Here is a 17,501-nt window from a genome sequence, read left to right on the forward strand (position 1 = left end):
AAAAACCAGTGCCCTTTCGTATAGATCGAGACGCAGTACTTTTTCTTTACTTCTTCCATACTAGGAAGAATGGAAGGAAATCCTTCGATAACACTTCTTCCTTATTTGAAGAAATGATATCCGACGCCCGTGGAAACTCTTTCATTTCAAAAAAGTTCTTCTTCTTAAGAAGCAAATAGCATTTCCTATTGATTTGTCCCCTGGACTAGACCTATGTAGATTCGGAATTATCCGTCGCTACGCTGTTCCCAAGGACTAGCAAAATCGAAATAGCGAAATTCTTGGGTCATCTCAATGGGTTCAGAAACCACACGTTTCTCTGGATCATCATAGCGTACTTCCACATATCCACTCAGAGGAAAGTCTTTTCGTAATGGATGACCCTCGAAACCATAATCTGTTGATATACGGCGTAAATCCAGATGATTGATGGAAGAAACACCAGACATATCCCATACTTCTCGCTCCCACCGGCCGGCTGATGGAAATAGACTGACTACCGGAGATATTCGTGTTACTTCGTCTGCACTTGTTTGTACACGAATGCGTGAGTTATACCGAGTACTCAGTAAATTATGGACAACTTCAAATCTTCGTTTTCGAGAGGGATGATCCACTCCGCAAATATCGATCGAAACTTGAACCCTTGTATAGGTATGCCATTTTAGAAAGCACAACAATGGAAATGGGTAGTCAGTATTGGTATAAGATCTATTCCCATGTTCCGATCTTTTCATTTTATGTACCCATTTCTTGGGTAAAATCTCCCAACTATATTGGAAAATGGATTGGTTATCCATAAATGAAAATAAAGAAAGCTTTATTTTGGTTCCGCTTCTTGCTCTAAGCAGAAAGACTTGTCGGAAATCGCCGGTTGGGTTGGTCCGACCAAGAAAGGCATGGGAGTGGAGAGGCAGAAGTGAAAGACTGGCTACCAATAAAGATCCAAAACTGCACACTTTATATAGTTATGTATCCAGGATCGGCTGCATGCTCTAGTGTTGAATCGGGTATAGAACCCAGGATGCTTGGTTACAATTCCGAATCCGCTAAACCATCGCTCGGGGAAAAGTATTATACAGAGCATTAGTACTTATTCTGATCCTTTCCTTATATTTAGATTCTAGTAGTTTATTTCAGTCGTATTCGTATCCTTACTGTGGTTTAGTAAGGGTAACAAATAAAAGTATGCAGGTTCTATTTTATTGTTCCGAGACATATGATGATAGCATTGAGAATGAGAAATCTTTGCAAAATGCACGTATTATTAAGGAGTTCTGGAACGATTACTACGCTAAGCTGTTGGATATTGACAAAACGAAAAAGACTTCTAATGTTGATATGTATCAGGATGATGTTAGAAAGTTGTTGATTAATGAAAAGAAGAATCAAAATGGTGTGTTTTCCGATACTGAATTAATAGATTTACAGAATCAAATTGCAAATTGCACAATGAAGTTCGATGAGGATAATCTATTTAAAGTAACTCCTAACATAGTAAAGTTCTTGATTAATAAAGATCAGCCTAACGCTAAGCAATATCTAAAGGGTTGCCTACCAAGTAGCTTACCTATGCTTAAGATGTTTGGTATCTATACGCTTGAGGCTATCATGATTCATGTACTAGGCTTGGTATTCAACACTCTTCAGGAATCATCCGCAGTTAAGGCAGCTAGATTTATAGATCAACTTAATTCAACTGTACGAGAACAAGCAAGGTTTCTACAATACAAAGCACCAGGTAGTGGTAAGGTGGAAGTAGTACTCACTAGTAAGGTAGAATCAGTTAAGGATGTTGTTCAGCCCAAAGGTGCTAGCAAAAAAGAGAAAAAGAAAAAAATTCAGTGTCATTATGATATCGGGAAATACTTGCTCCAATTCATGATTGAAAGAAATGTTCTACATATATCAACAGATAGGGGAGTAACAAAAGAAGATCCAGTGCTGGTTCTTAAGAAAGGTCAAGGGTATATAGAGAATTCTTGTTATGTTATGTGCAATTTGAACATAAATCTGCTCCCTATCAAACTCAATCTTCCGATGCTTTGCAAACCCTTGGATTGGCAACCAGCAGAGAGGGGGTCTGATCCTGATACATTATCGGATCTGATAGGAGGTTACTTATGCAAACCCACGGGGGATATCTAGAATCACTTTCGGCTATTAACTTCCCATGACTTAAACCACTTCTATATAAAGTTACATAAAAAAGAATACAAGCAGATGTGTGATATTTTGAATGGGCTTCAGTCTCAAGCGTTTGAAATAAACAAAAGGCTCTTGAGATTTCTGGAAAAGAATCGTTAATGTTTAGTTGAGTGTGGGCTTCTTTTACCAAATGCTCTGGCTCGCGTGAATCCGACAGAAGCCTCAGACATATTGAGGGAGTGCTACTTCAATAACGTCAAAGGTATTAATAATGCTTGTAGCTATAACATACTGTTAAATAAATTATTAAAACAGGTGCAGCAGGCTAGTTATGAAGATTTTTTAATAAGACTTGCGTCAGCATACGAAGGTTATCAATTCTATTTGCCAGCATTCATGGACTTCCGTGGTAGAATCTACCGTTCAGGTGTATTGCATTTTCATGAGCGTGATTTGTCAAAAAGTTTATTACTCTTTTCTGCCGATCATCCTCAACCTCCAGCACAAAACCACCTGTCGGAAAAAAAGAATCTCAGTCAACACTTAGCATGTGCTGCAGCCTTTAAGTATCCAAAATTCTCGAACTTAGATGATGCCCTTAAATGGTATAACGAACACCAGACTGAAATGTTTACTTCGGACGAAAGTTTCATTCAATTTGCTACGCAAGCTAGTGATCCATTTTTTTTCATAGCCAAGATCCTTTCTCAGGATGAAGGAGTGAGTAATTATCATCAGGTTCCAGTGACCCAAGATGCGAGTGCGAGTGCATATCAAATTATGAGTTATCTCTTGCTTAACTTAGAAATGGGTAGGAGAACGAATCTTCTTCCATCTTAAGACGGTAAAATCCAAGATGTGTACATGTGCTTGCGGGATGAGCTTAATAAATTCTTGGATACCAGATTGAATAATGTTAGTAGTAGTAATTAGAAGAAAAAACTCATAGATTCTATGTTAACCAGAAAGTTCGTCAAAGGATTGTTTATGCCATCTCCACAGGGGTCCGTCCGGTTCTTCCTCAAATGGGTTGCCTCAATCTTTATCAAAGTTTTGGTATCTAGCTTATCCAACTACAGTATAGTATACTCCTTCCTTGCTCGATAGAGCTCTTTGAATCCGCTTCAACTAAATGCATAAAATAGAGTAATTTCTTCAAAAGCCAATTTCTTTCGAGAAGGCAGGAGGCCCATAGCGAGTTACAATAGTGCCAGTTCTTGTATGGAAGGCCGTAATTCCGGTAACCTCGACTGCTCTAAGAATGATCCGGGCTAGCCGGGCACATCACATCAAAGTTAGGTCATTTGTCAAAAACATGGCAAATAGCTCAGTTGGTTTGGTAAGGGAGCTATTCTCTCACTTAAACCACTCCCATATTAGGTATTCTATCTCGTCTTAAAGTTCCCCCGCATTACCCATAACTTACCACCTGTATCTCCGGAACTCAAATCGCAAAATGACAATGCTTTCGATAGTCTGTACTAAATTACTTTGTACGAATGCACATCTCGGCCGTCGGGTAGCTGATCACCATTTCAAAGTCTATATCCGTGGTTCAAGAAATGGAATTGCTATTCTCGATTCAGACAAGACACTGATTTGTTTACGAAACGCTCTTCATTTTATAGGATCTCCCAGTCGTCAAAAAGGCCGTTCCTTCTTTTTAAAGACCAATCATTTATTTATTTATGAGATAACGGAAGAAATGGCGAGCTATTTAAGAAGCTATTTAAGAAATGTGAATTCTCATTGTTTCGATGATTCTCAATGGAAGATCGGGGCGTTTTTGACCAAATCTTTTGCAAATAAAAAAAATTCCGTTCAAGAAAGAAGAAGATCAATTTTGGGTTGAACCAACAACCTGATTGTGTGGTTATTCTGAATGCAGATAGAAAGTCTTCGGTCATACTGGAAGCTGATCGATCACAAATACCTATTCCATCCTTAGTTGATTCTACGATCCCATGGGAATCCTATAAAAGAATCACTTATCCCATCCCAGCGAATGATCCTATACAGTTCGTATATCTATTTCGTCATTCGATCATGAAAACAGTGATTCTTGAACAGAATGCGATTAGTAGAGAAGCGCAATCTCTCAGAGTCACTTTGAGTACGGGGAAGTCCGCAGGAGGGATGAGATCCGCCTGCTACTCCACCTCTTCTTCTTCCCCAATAGACGAAGAAGAAAATAGGGCCAAGGCGCTATTGGAGATGCGCAAAAAATATCCATCGGGAGATGGCGCTGACGCTGACGCTAACGCTCGCAAGGCGGTTTTGCAGGCAATTTCTAAAAATACTTTTTTTTTCGTTGAGCTCATAACCCGGTTTGGGCCGATTGACTCTGAGAGCGATCGAGGGGTCGCGGGCTCACACCTTGCTTTTGCGCATAGGATCGAAGAGATCCTAGAATTTAATGGAAAGAGCAGCGGCTCTCTGAAAGACCTCATTGATCTTAAATTGGATTTGGAAGACGCCTCTAAAAGAGAGGAGATTCTACTTCCATATTTTTCCTCAAAAAAAGAGGCAAAGTCCTAGCGTGATACAAAAAGAAATAATGGGCAAGGGCGGGGAATGATAGGTTCATAGATGTGGAGTAATCAGTTCTTCATTTGAAGAGTTAGTTGGCTGGCCTACCGGCCCGCAGATGTAGAGAGGTTGCCCCCACCATCCTCTTGAACTGCGAAATCAAAGCGATTCCTGTTGATGGAAGAAAGGCTAATTTCGTTTGATCCGATCCGCCTATGCCAGTTCGAGTCTGGCGAGTCGCTATCATCTGTTGCCCTAACTTTTTCTATTAGCTCATCTTGTCCGTAGTGATATTTTGGAGAAGGAGCAATTACCGGAGTGAGAAAGGTAGAAAGAAGCAATCACGAAAGCTAGTGCTAGTTGTGGCTTTTTGTACTAATCTTGTTTGTTCGGTAGCTCGCATCAGCAGCTTTAAAAGGAATAGAAAACGAGGCTTTTTCCACCACACCAGGGGCGGGCATTACGCTCAAGCAGGGGAAGTCAATTTGACTGCTGCTCGAGAACCTGTTTGAACAAGAAGAAGTAGCATGGCTCCAGCGGGGCAGAGCCAATTGGCTACGACATGGTGACCGAAATACAAATTTTTTCCACCACTTTGCAATTGCAAGAAAAAAGAGGAATCTGATCAAGTACTTGATGAGCGATACTGGAGATCGAATAGAAGGTAATGACTTACTCGATGCACATATTTAGGGCTATTTCTCTCATCTGTTTAATACGCAATTCTCTTCGATAAGAAGGGTTCTCTTGTGTTCCAGGGTTGATTAAGCGTCTGGTGGAACAGGGATACATTGTGTGAGGCCAAATTGCCTGACGAATTGATGAATATGGCTCAATATAGACTGGTCCAGGTATACCGGTCAGTCTTGAGCCACCAGGATAGCCTTCCACATATCCTGTTCCTCCCTTGAGTGGTAACTCTTTTCTAACCTTAGAATCCTGAACCAATTTGCTCCAAAGACTCTGTCATTGAAAGGAGTCCATAGGTTGATAAAATAGGTTTTCATGAAAACCACACGTAGATAGAAAAGGTAAGAGTTACACGTGCCAGAAGCGAGGAATACCGCTCGGAAGCCCGATTGAACCTGTCCTCATTCACTGCTATCTCCATATATTGGATGCCAAGCTTGAAAGGGTAATGGTCCGAGAGGATGGGGCCGTAGTCTTCTATTACGCACGCTACGCAGACGATATGGTCTTCGGCTTACCGAGAGGGGATAAGTCCACGCGAGTCACCCAGGGTCTCAAAAAGGTCTTAGCTAGAGTCCTTAGGGAGCTCCTACAGGGCTTCACTTCTACTGAAATTTCCAGAAAACAACCAGGGAGGCTACAAATTATCGGCTTGCCCCTGTCTCTGAAAAGTGAAGGTTAGCTCCACGTGGGTATTCCATCCAAACGATGGGAGAAGAGGATGACACTTGTTCGTATTGAAAACCGGAGACGAAGGGAAAGAGGTTTGATTGGAACATGTTCTACAAGAACTCCTGTGTAGAACACGCCCGTATCTATTCTATGGGCTGGCTTCAGGCCAACCCTACTGCTGAAGTAGAAAGCATCATATTCCGGTTTTTCCAACACTTGATCAGGAACCGGGCGCAGAAATTCCTTGAAGAGAAGGGGATGCCTACAACCAATGCCTAAATAAAGGAATATGTCGAAAAGTGCAACTACTAATAGATTCAGTAAAGGAAGGCCCGGAACGGGCTGAGCTACTGCCCGAAATAGAAGAGGACGACTAGAGTAGAGGAGCCTAATTCCAATCCAAACAATTGACGAGGGAGTCTAATTATTTTTCCGTTCTTGATTGTTTCAATTGCACTTTCTTCATTGGAGGGTTGCTTGGAAAGTGCGATAGTTACGGCGCTTGGAGTATACGGATTGAATTCTTCCTTCTTCTATAGGTCTTTCTGGGCGGCGAGGCGGAAAAAAGGTGTAGAGAGGGAGAAGGTACATAAAAAAAACGATTTCTAAGGTAGAAAAGAGGCATCCACCAGTCATTGAGAACAGCTAATCCCGGAATTAGCAGGCCGGTATGCGAAGAGAATTCGGTATTGAATCCGCGAGGCCAGGTGAAGAAAAGTCCAATATGGGTGGATTACCTTTTTCTGAAGGATAAGTCTCTGGGACTGACTGAACTGAATGTATAGCGTCAAGATAAGAAGCACGGTAGTCGAAGATGTACCTTGTGGGGTGGGGTACGAGCAGACCAGACCAATGATGAAAAGCATAGATACGAGCATGGCCTCCCTGTCTCAAAAGCAGGCCGCCAAGGGTGCTCGCATGAAGCATTTCTCACTCATAAATAAGTAGTTATCACAAATTTAGAAACATGCTCTGATTTCTCTTATCGAATTTCATTCAGATTTTCCAGTATTCGGAGTTGCTTGGGAAAAGGTCTAGTCAGGGTCGGTTCTGTTCGGAGTTTCGGGTTGATCGGAAAAAAACACCCTAATTAAGACTTTTGTATAGTTTGTGTCAACCTGAGTTTGGTTAAGTGCCCGCCCGCCTAGATAGATACATAAGTGTCAGTTTGAATGAAGTCAAGTGTAAACCGTGTCAACAACGAGAAATTGAAGTGTAAATCTGGATGGTTTGAAGTGGAAACCTTAACATGCAAAAGTGTCTACCTCATTAGAAAAGCAAGTATCTACCGGCGATATATTCATTCGAGTATCAACCGGCGTCAACCAGTTGTCAAACTCCAAATATTTCGTTCGTAGGGGCATGAAGAAGTTGCTAAACCGGTTGTAAAGTGGCTCTGATAAAAACCATCATTGCTTTATTTTTTACTTTTCATCTAGTAACGTGCATGAATGGATATGGTGGGTAAGATTTGAAAACGTTTGACATCAACCGGGCTCTACTTTGCTTTTACTTTACTTCACTTCCCAGGTCATTGTTGTCGATATTGAGGTGAGGACTCTCTCTTTATTCTCGTTTTATTTCTCACTAAATGATCTAACAAATGCATGATTTGATTACTAAATATTGAGTCATTGAACGAATATTCGAGTAAATTCACCTTTTTCTATGAAATCAAGGATTGGGCTGGGTTGCTTATTCGTCATCACGGAGCAACCCGGTACCTTTTCTTAGGCGAGCGACTGAGACGAGAGCTTTCAATTATGCCATTTTGGTCAAATCCCAGGGCTCTTTCTGATTTGATTAAATACTTCTATGTTGTATGATAATAGAAAGTCAAGATCTCACTCGCTTTTTCTGCTTTGTATTCTCGGCTGTTGCCTTTTTCCACATCGATTGCTATAGGAGTTCCATCCTCAACCTATGTATGCTCAAAGAACTGGATCACGGAACTCTCAGCCCTTCACCCCAAGGCTACGAAAACGTTTCTACTCCCTTTCCCTTCCCAACGTCATATCTTTCTTCGACAAGAAGGAAAGATCACTCTCTATCTAAATGATAGAACCACTGGCACGGTACCTTTCACATTGGTAAGTCAAATCCTGGTGAAGACATCACGAGCAATGACACGACGACATCATCTCCACTTCGTAGCCCATCGGTCTTCATTCATTGAAGCCAGGGCATTGACTGACTTTCAGCGATCGCTATAAGAAAGACATAAAAAAAGTTCTCCTAAACCTGTTCCTTTCCGTTACTACTACTTGGAATTGGAAGTCTAGGAGCAGGACTAACCTTTTTCTTTCGTTTAAATAAAGTTGAGATGTAGCTTTCTCTATCTCAAGAAATTATTCCACCTCCATTCATTGGAGAACAAAGCGTTATCTGATTAGATCCTTGCTTCAAACTCAACCGAATCAAGTTTCAAAAATAGATGTGGAAGAGGCAAAGGGAAGAGCGGGGTTGCCGAATTGTTTCTCAGAGCCGGACGAAACATCTATCTCTATTTACAATACCCTTACCCCCAAGAAAACTTTGTCGAAAAAGGTTGTCATCGTAATAGGGATTGCACCTCAACATGGCAGCCCTCAATTCTGCCAATTGTGTGTGACTTGTACTCTTCTAGGCTTCCTCTTTGCCTCAAGTGATTAAACTCATCAACTACACCAACCACATTTCTTACCTCAAACCTCTCTACAATCTCTTGAATTCACTCTTGCCAAGATACTTGTCCCCTATTCACTAAGAAACTGTTGTACCAGCTTTCAGCTCTCCCCCTAAGGTGCATAGCCGAAAGTTCTACCTTGTACCAATCCGTAACTTGGTACACCGAAAAGTAATGTTCACACTTTTGTATCCAAGACCTGGCCCCTTCAAATATTGGAAAAGAAACTCTAGGAGGTTGATGTATCTGCTGCCCATATTGATATTGATTTTGCGGCCTTTGTTCTTGCAGGTATTGGTACGGGTCATGCTGTTGAGTTGGAAGCGGTTGGTTAAGGTAAGTATATATTGGCACTTCTGGTTTCATGGAATTTCCAGCATAGGGCAAAAGTATTGGTTGGGAAAATGGGATATTTGGTATTGAATTGGGTCTTGGTTGTGGTGGTGGAGGTGCAGGATTAGGTCTAATATTATCATGTTTTGAGCTGTGAGGAAGGCCATAGGTGGCTGGAAACAAGTGTTCGTGCCAAGGTTTTGAGGGGGATAGAGAGGGTTATTTTTTTGATTGGGTCTTTTAGTTGCTTTGCTACTAGAGGTCTAGGTGGTCAGGGGTTTAAAGGTCTGGAATAGGTGTGAGTGGTGGTCGTATTCAGTACCAATGGTACGGTAATTGGAGGTTTAGGCGGTTCAGGCCTAGGATAAGAGCTAGAGGCTTGTTGAGGGGTAGCCATGGTTTCAGCTTCACTGGCAACAGCTGGTAGGGACATTTGTTGTGGTGTTCTAGGAAAATGAACCATATTGCCCCTAGTTGTGTTAATCGAGCTATGCTCTTCTTCAACGCTTCGCGCCTTCAAAAAAGTAGTTTTGTTGCTTGCGCTTTAATTTAGGAGTTTCAACTTAACTAGCATATGTGCATTTGGGTTGTTGGCATATGTCGGCTACATACTGGATGCTTTTCCATCATTGTTCGACTTGCACAGAAACAATGGGTCCCTTCTGGTTTCTTTTTCTCCCTCCAAGTTTGTTCTTCACTGTAATGTGTGTCAACTCAACAAGAGTGAGCACACCCTTCCTGCTGGTCTTCTTCAACCTTTGTCTATTCCATTACAACCTGGGTCTTCTATTTCAATGGATTTTCTTGAGGCACTCCCCAAGTTTTATGGTTATAGCTCAATACTTGTGGTCGTGGACCGTTTCACTGGCTCATTTCATTCCTCTATCTCACCCTTTTAGCTGTATACCCTATCTTGTATCCGGTAGTAAGTCTACTCTTCTTACCCCCTCTCCTCTACCTTTTGTGGCCCATCTATTAGCTTTTTGACCATCTTTGAGTCATAGCGAGACGGCTCTATCTCTTTTCACAAGTACAGCCGTAAGTACAGTTGCGGGCGTCAATGATCAGCAGTACTGAGCTACGGAAAGTCTATCGAATTATAGCTACAGAAAGTCTATTGAAAGGACCTAATCAAAGGCTACTACAGCTATAACTGACCCGCCTATGGAATCTATTGGCTCGGCTGAACCGACATGAAATGAAAGAGAGGAAGGCGGAAGCTATTGGCAAATAGAGGGGGGATGTTCTCCGTGTCTTTTAGCCCTCACTAGATGACAACTTGCTTACTTTTCACTTCTTCTTAAGCTTGGCAGACTAGTTCCTGACTGACTTGATAGTGCGATGAGCTTACTTGCTCTAGTTCTATCCTCAGGATTTACTTACCTGAGTACCTAGCACCGAGGATCGATGTAATTTACTTTCAAAAAGATGTTGTTGATGCTAACACGCATATAAATAGATGTTCCCCACTGCTTGCTCCTCTTACCCGAATGGGGTTATATGCCTTAGTGAAACTCAGGGTAAAGTGGCAGAGGTATGACCTCGGGAAGAAAGAAAGATCGGGCGGGGAAAACGGGGTTCGAACCCACGACTTCTGGCGTGACAGACCAGCACTCTAACCAACTGAGCTATTTCCCCCTTTCGTAACTACTGTCGATTCAACAGTCACCTACCGGTTACCTTTGTAACTATACCAAAGTAGCTGTACAACAGAATGCCCTTCGCCTTTAGTACTTTTCTTATATATATTATGTTATATACTAAATGTGTCAAAGCAATAGAACTTATTGAAAAAAAAAACAAGCCCATCTTTCTCAAAAAGGAAGAGAGGGTGCGCCCCCCCAGAGAGAACCCCATTCTTTCAAGAAAGTTCTAATTAATTATGTAGAAAAAGAAATAAGGAAAATAGGAGTAAGCGAGTAGGGTCAACAAGATTCTAAACGAATACCACAAGTGACGGAACCGACGATGATGAAGAGATAAGGGGCGAAGGAGATTTTTTCTATTATTCCAATTCTTATTTATTGATTATCTAATTTATTTAGATCCATATTCATTTTCATTTGCAAATACAAACTCTCTTTCATTTTCTTTTTACTTTTGCGCTAAGGATAAGGGAACTGAGAAAAAAAGAGCTGGCTTGGCTGGTACATCAAGCATATGACATATTGCTTGTTCGGTGTGGTACACATATCTGTCAATGTCAATCAAGTAAGAAAATGCATTCCCACTGTCTGAGGAAAAGGTGAAGAATTGCAATTTATTGAGCTTGTAAGGCCCGTTGAAGTCCCCGAGAAAGGGTATAAATAGGGCTATAAGTAGGCCGTTTGCTATTGCAATAAGGGTTGCTCGCCTTTCCTTTTGACGGCTTGGCTTCCTATCGCTCCTATGTAGTGGTCGGCCTTAAAAGGAGTCTTCCTACCATACCATCATGCATGCCTATGTTATAGTGCGTTAAGCTTCGCCAGAAGCAAGCAAGATGATGAAGCAAAGCTTCGTAGACAAGGCTCGTTCCGTGCTTGACTTACGAGCTCGTGTAGTAAGGCCTCACCCTACTTCAATAAGGGCTTATGCACTCCACTCGTAAACGAGCGTTAGAGCTTTTTGAGCGAGCGAGCGAAGCCTTCCTGGAGCTTCCCCCTTCCCTCACCCGAGAATTGCATTTCCGCTTCAGCTTCCCCGGTTTAGTTGGTTTGGAGGATTAATTGATTGGATACCCAATCCGCATAATCTTTCAAAGTCACTGCTTCTACGACGATAGGCGTAAAGGCATGATTAGTTCCACGAATCTCACTGCACTGACCATAGTAAACTCCTTCTCGTTGTACCGAGATGGAGGTAAGATTTGAACGACCAGGTACAGCATCACATTTGACACCTGAGGAAGGTACAGCCCAACTATGAGGTACATCAGCGGGTGTTACAATCATACGTAGATGAGTTTTGGCTGGTACAACCACTCTATTGTCAACTTCTAATAAACGTGATTGACCCAATTCTAGATCATCTTCTGGAATCGTATAACTGTCGAAAGTGAGTGACTGTTCATCGGAACTGTTATAGTCCGAATACTCATAAGGTTGGGTCGACGCCCGCCTCCCCCCAAACTTGACTTGCAAGTTTCCCCGCAAAAAGCTCTCCACGCCTACTCTTATTTATAAAGAGCACTATTCTTCTTTAGTTAGGTAGTTCTCCCCCCTCTATGAGACCGTAAGACCCCGGTGGAATCGAAGGCCCGCTTACTAATAGGCAAGAGGGGACCCTTTCTCGCCCACCCCTACCTACATCAGTGAAGCTGGAACCGAGGAAGACAATGTTCAACACACATGAGACAAAATGAAGGTATGGGACGGCCAGTTCACCACGGAAAGGGATGCTAGTCGGCTTTGGCGAAGTTGTAGGCCCCAATAGATCAGATCTCAAGAGTGATTCCTCACCTATCCTGCCAGGGGCCAAGTCGAAGGCTCGAGTATAGATTCCCTATGCTCATGTGAACGGCCGGCCCGTAGATCTAAAAGGATCCATAAAAAAGACCGGAAAGTATGTTTGTCCACGAAAAAAAACTCGTTCATGAGACCTCGAATTCCCACGTTCCAGCCTGCATTATGCCAGCAGGTCCCACCCCCAATTTCTTGAGTCACCCTTATCTAAAAAAAGGACGGAGTCTATCTAGATCATAGGATCACTGTATTCAGAGGTCAATTCTCTTTCTTTGACCTCCCACCGTTCACGACATCCCTTGCTTCTCGCAAGAACGGCTCCTCGGTGGAGGAGTAGAAGCGTTGGTCCCCTTCGGTCAAGTGCTTGTGCGTGCTCTTACCTACCGTAGGACCTCCGTCCCCGAAGCGAAGAAGGAGGAGCAGGAACAACAGGTTGTCCTCTCTTGGCCCAGTAGTTCCGCAACTACTACCGTGGTTGTTGCCAACGGGGATCCCCCATTCCGAAAGGTAACGGGACCTGCCCTTAGGTCCAAAGTTGTATGCCACTGCTGTGGTGCCGATAGATTCACTACTGAAGCCCCGTTATCGGACATTGCAGGCTTAGCATCTATTTTTCGTATATCGCTCCACCACACCGAGAAGAGGTATGTGTACCTCCAGCAATAACAAGAATGGAACCATAGGCTCCTATGCTGGGAGCATTTCGGGGTATAGGTCTAACCACCTCAACTCCCCGTTTCTGGCATGCTATAGTTCTTTTAGTCTCTCGACGACGGGAATGGGAGATGACCGGTAAGCCAGATGCTTCGCGAACCACCGGTACATTTCGTTGCACTTAAATCACCCTCGTTAAGAGGCGCACTCCGATACCATTGATGTCCAATAGCTTTGATAGTAATGGCTGGATCTACTAATACCCCGTCCATTGAGTATAACAGAGCAAACGATGGTATAGCAATGAACAAAAGAATGACACTTGGAAATATGGTCCGAATAATTTCGATAGTAGTTCCATGAACAATCCTTTGTGGGATTGGATTAGTTTGCTCGTTGAAATGCCATAAAGCGCGAACCAACATCCGTGATACGAAAACCAAAATAAGAATGAGGAAGAAAAAGATATCGTGATGTAAGTCAATGATTCCTTGCATCATAGGTGTTGCTGCGTCTTGAGATCCTAATTGCCATGGTTCCGCAGCATCACAAAGAGCGATTGTGAGGAATCAACATGATAATGAACGAAGAATCATTGGAATTTCCCATCTTTTTCAGCTCTGCTCCCGAAAAGAGAAAGGAAAGGAGACTGATCTTGACGTCGGCGTTGGTTTTTCCAACGAAAGCCTTATTTAGCATGTAACGTGAACATGAGCGGACACCCACACAATCTCGATTGGAAGAAAAAGTACCATACCATTGTCGTTTTTAGGGCGAAAAAGAATGGGTCATCTTTGTCAATTGATAACTGAGTGAGAGAAGACAATCACGTTCTTAAAGCGGTTGGTTCGCCGGATTCACAACCTTCCCCTATTGGCCGGCTGCCCGTGAAACACATAGGCTCCTATCGCATTTATCGATCGAGAATGGTCTCATCACAGAAACACTTTCTATATGTTATTTCGAGATTCGAAGAAGCAAGCAAGTTTATAGGGCATATAGTTGTTTTTTTGTAGGGCGAGCCAAGATCTTATCTTATTTGCAGGTCGTATAAATGAAATGATTGGAAAAATCATATAGAATTTGGAGGTGCGTAGTGTCTTACGGGGCTGGCTCACAATACAACAATTATCGCTACTGATTCCAGATAGAATGTTGATACCGGTGGAAAAGCACTTCTTTCTATGTATAGGGCAGTGAACTAAAAAACAAGTGTCCTTTCTCGATACATAACATTGTATAAGTCAACCCAAGTCGCTTCTTCATCTCCGGGAATCCGGTAAGGTACTTTTGGAACACCAATGGGCATATTAAATTAATATTATTATATTATAGTAAGAAAACTACACTTTAATATATAAACATAAGAATGGAAGAGAAAGAAAGAACCTGAGAAGAGCTTAGTTGGAACTCTTTACCGGGATCATAGGGGCTATGCTCCCCTCTCTCTGTCTCAGTCCCAGCCAACGGCATAGCAACACCTACTCTTCCTTCTGATGCAGCCTTCCTGGATCCATAATTTGGCTTCCTCGTTTATTGATTGCTTGCAATCGCCACAACACCATTGAGTGAGCGTCATAGAATCCTCAAGGCGTGAAGTAGAAGTTCTTCGAACCTTGATTGTGTGTGTTCGTGCCCACTCCAATAGAGCATTTGGCCCTGTGAGCTTTGACTACGAAAGCTACCTATGTCAATCAGTATAGCCACTAGAGGGATTGGAACAGGTATATTCCTTCTCAGACAGTACTTTAAGACAAACACGGTTCACAAGGTGGATTTTCTATCTATTAGTTGACTACGGAGCTTCCTCATCCCGACCTATCTATATGTGAAAAGCTCTCCGCCAGAATCTTCGTAGTAGTAAGTCGTGGGTTACAAGCTGTCCCTTCCTCAAACCACCCCGCAATAGATATAGGGTTTACCAACCTCAGGCATGGACATAGACACCAGATCATTTTGATAGAAATGAGGTAGACTGGAAGCTGAAGCCAATAGACCAATGGAACTAATCAATCACTTGCTTTCCCGAACTGGACAGCAGGATTTTATCAGCACTGGACTTGAATCGCGTCGATGACTCTAATCTTTAGAGACAGAAGCAGATGGGAGAAGGTTGGATATGGATCATGATCAAGTCTACCTCGTAAGCCACTTAAAGATCTTTGAGCAGCTCGAGAGAGAAATCCGTCTTCATTGGTACAAAATAACCTTCGCCCCCCTTTTTTGTTATGGGATGGTGGTTCCTGTCTATCAACTAAGGTTATAAATTGATTCTATAAGAATCTAGTAGATCACGCACCTATTGTATTTAGTGTGATCTTGTGGGAGAGTAAGGAATCGCACCCTTAGCGTGAGGGGAATAGCCGGTTTCCTTTCCTTAACTAGACTACCTTACGGTAGCTCGACTGGGCACGTCAACGTATGTATTCTGTCTTCCCAATCAAACATTAGTCATTGCAGCTATTTCATCTGGTCTACTAGAGTAGAGAGATCTCTCACTTCACTGCACATCGCACTAACTAATAGCTAGCCGCCTCACGGATCACCTTATTATGTGCAGCTAAAGCGGGGTGTGTGCATTGTTCAACTAGAGCCGAGGAGGACAAAAGAATAAGGAACAATAGGTTCGCTACCCGATTTCAATAGTTTCCTTGATTTGAAATCAATCCAATATCCTTTCGAGAATCTAGAGTGATATCAACAACCTCCTAGTTGAAGTACAGACGAGGAAGCAGCCTATTAGTTTCAGTCCAGTCCAGGAAAGGAAGGCAATCGATTCAATTCATTCCCCAATTTCAGGCTTGGTGCTGCGCATTATTAAGAATATCATATAGGAAGATGGACTAGCTCAAGACCTTGGCTTCAACCAATCAATTGAATCTTGGACACATTGAATTCTTAGATATTGCTTAAGGGATCACCACATATATTTCTCAGATTATCATGTCTGTCTCGTCTTGCTATTTCCATCGACCAACCATGAGAGTGTTAATCAACTCCACCTGGAGGAAGTGTCAAAGGCGTCTGTCTATCAGTTATCGATAGATCGAACAAACCTAAAGGATCTGGTGGTTGTGTAATTGTAAGATTACTGATCATGGGATACGGATCTAGTTCCTGGCTCTGCCTACGCAGAGCTGAGTCGGATAGTCTTGAAGAGATGTCTTGGAATGTTTGATGGCCGTGAAAGTAAGAATTATTTGATTTAGCCATAATTCGCCTACTTTACTTTAGAGGACTAGCTCTTCCTATTGGACTCGTGGGATTGGAGACAGCACAACCTCAGGTTCACTATCTTCTTTAGAGTGGGACAGATAGACTAGAATGGGCTGGTTTTTCAAAAGACTTGAACACCCATCCGATATAGACTCATCGAAGGCAATGCGATAGGTCGTAGCCTGGGAGATAGGGGTTGAGCAACCAAGCGAACAAGGGCTCGTACTGTCGGAGGGTCCACAGGTTCCATTCTTGATCTGATTTCTCGCTATCTTATTCGGTGGTACAAAACGAAATACGACTCCTATTCTTGCCCGATGTAGGTAGCCACGCCCACTCTAATTCCATCCAATGTATACCACACTTTGGTAGAAGTTAAGCGCTTAAGCAGCTCCAGAAGCTGCAGAGAGGTGAAAGCTGGAAAGCCAATAGCCAGAATTCTTTTGGCAATAGTGGAATAGCCAGCTAATACTGGTGCAAGCTCGGGTATCGAGCAACACTACCTAGTAACCATACCATACCATACATCTACTAAACAGAGGATGACATAGCCAATAAAGGATTGGTAATTCCTGTCAGAAGAAGAATCAGAGGAATCGAAGCAATCATAAAAGCAGGAAATTGCAATGCCTTCTCCACCCCGTGTTGATAAAACAATTGTATTTAGCGCGCCTCAAGCCTCCTTCCTCGGGGTAGGTCCCGCGTATGACCCAACCCATCTCCCCGAAGGCAGGCAGGTTCGGAAATAGCTTGCGCAGAAGCGAGAACCCCAGGTCCATATCTAAACAAAATATGTAGTTTTTGTAAGCGAGCTGAGGAATAAAAGTAAGAAAGATCCGCAAGAGAAGAAAGGACCTGGGACAGAAGAAAGAACCGAACCCTATAGTTGTACAGAATTCCGTTTGTCCGCTTTCCATTTCGACCACTCGCTCCTATGTATGAAGAATGGCTCTTCCTTGTCTTCATCTTTTCCAATCGACTGCCTTCGGGCGGATCCACACACGGATATCGAGTCAGTCTAGTGGCTCATGCTGCTTAATAGTGGAGGCGGGTAACAACTGCTCTTTCTTCTCGATCGAGTAGCCACCACATAAATTGGTAAGCTTCCCACGCCAAAGCTAGTCTTCCTTGCTTTCCCAACAAACAATAAGACC

The 17,501-nt window shown here is 42.7% G+C and overlaps 1 non-coding gene and 1 pseudogene across 1 annotated transcript; one reads left to right on the forward strand and one right to left on the reverse strand.

The window, feature by feature from the left end:
• Positions 1–3,315: 3,315 nt before the first annotated feature.
• LOC147991548 (small ribosomal subunit protein uS2m pseudogene) lies at positions 3,316–4,806 on the forward strand (annotated as a pseudogene).
• A 5,795-nt stretch (positions 4,807–10,601) lies between these two features.
• TRNAD-GUC (transfer RNA aspartic acid (anticodon GUC)) lies at positions 10,602–10,675 on the reverse strand. Its single transcript has one exon. It is a non-coding gene; the product is annotated as a tRNA-Asp (tRNA).
• Positions 10,676–17,501: the final 6,826 nt, after the last annotated feature.

This window comes from Triticum urartu, chromosome 1A (assembly GCF_056163025.1).
Source record: "Triticum urartu cultivar PI428250 chromosome 1A, HENAU_Tu73, whole genome shotgun sequence".
In the NCBI taxonomy this organism is placed as follows: domain Eukaryota; kingdom Viridiplantae; phylum Streptophyta; class Magnoliopsida; order Poales; family Poaceae; genus Triticum; species Triticum urartu.